The sequence below is a fragment of the Sinocyclocheilus rhinocerous genome, unplaced genomic scaffold, assembly GCF_001515625.1.
Source record: "Sinocyclocheilus rhinocerous isolate Xijiao unplaced genomic scaffold, SAMN03320098_v1.1 scaffold2710, whole genome shotgun sequence".
In the NCBI taxonomy this organism is placed as follows: domain Eukaryota; kingdom Metazoa; phylum Chordata; class Actinopteri; order Cypriniformes; family Cyprinidae; genus Sinocyclocheilus; species Sinocyclocheilus rhinocerous.
Window position 1 is genome coordinate 28,158 of NW_015659389.1, and position 1,307 is coordinate 29,464.

Genomic DNA, 1,307 nt, shown 5'->3' on the forward strand with positions numbered 1-1,307 from the left:
GATGAGACGTTAAACCGAGGTCCTGACTCTCTGTGGTCATTAAAAATCCCATGGCATTTCTCGTAAAGAGTAGGGGTGTAACTCCGGTGTCCTGGCCAAATTGCCCCCATGGCCTTTTGTCAATCATGGCCTCCTAATAATCCCCATCCACTTGATTGGCTCTATGACTTTCTCTCCTCTCCACCTGTAGCTGGTGTGTGGTGAGCGCACTGGCGCCGTTGTCCTGTGGCTGCCGTCGCATCATCCAAGTGGATGCTGAACACTGGTGGTGGTTGAGGAGAGACCCCCCCACATGATTGGAAAGTGCTTTGGGTGTACAACAATACACAATAAAGCACTATATAAATGCATCTTTCATTCATTCATTCATTTATGTTTCAAAATATATGTTTAATGATATACTGAAGAGTAATATACTAATGTAATGTCAGGGAGTCTCTACTCATCTCTCGTCTGCTCCTGGTTCTCACTGTCGATTCTACCAATAAATACCACTCTTTGATCACATCCCTCTGTGTCTCCTAGCCTGTGTCGTGACAGAAGACCCGACCAAATAACAAAATGCCTGTCCCTGCAGCTATGGAAGTGGCCGAGTGGTTCGCCGCCCTAGCTCACCTGGATCTTCCCTTCATAGAGTTCGCCTGGGAATTCTGCGGGCTCGCCGCTACTACGGCGCTAGATGACGCGACGCTCAACACTCTATTCTGGATTGGGGCCAACTACCATCACCCCGTGGACCTCCCAGACACCACTGGAGCACCTGCTGCAGCTCATCAAGCTCCCCTTTATCTGTGCTCACTTCACACACGCTCCTCGTAATTAGCTCCATTGCTAATTACCTGTGTTTGTTTACCTCTGAGGTTCCCGATTCTCCACCGCTCCAGTTCTCCACCGATCCCGCCACGCTACGAGGTTCCTGCAAGTTACCCAGCTATTACGGCAAGCAAAGCCACCTGGACATTCACTCTCAGTGTCATACTCACCTTTCGTCTGCTCCTGGTTCTCACTGTCGATTCTACCAATAAATACCACTGTTTGATCACATCCCTCTGTGTCTCCTAGCCTGTCCTGACATGTAAGTGTTGAGGCAATAAATACATTTTTTGCACCAAAATTACAAACTGTTACTTCTTTAGCAAGCATTTAGCTAAACTTAACCAGCCACCCTTTACACAAACCTTGTTACATTAGCTAAAAGTCCAATGCTCATAAATATACTAAATGATTAGTAATCATTTATAAACATTTACAAATGATGAATAGTTTCAACTTTAGATTGGCTACTGCAAAAACATGAACAAATGATT

General features: G+C 45.8%; 1 long non-coding RNA gene across 1 annotated transcript in view; it reads right to left on the reverse strand.

The window, feature by feature from the left end:
• The window catches only part of LOC107723712 (uncharacterized), a 15,496-nt gene that overhangs the window by 11,099 nt on the left and 3,090 nt on the right, over positions 1-1,307 (reverse strand). The window lies entirely within an intron of this gene.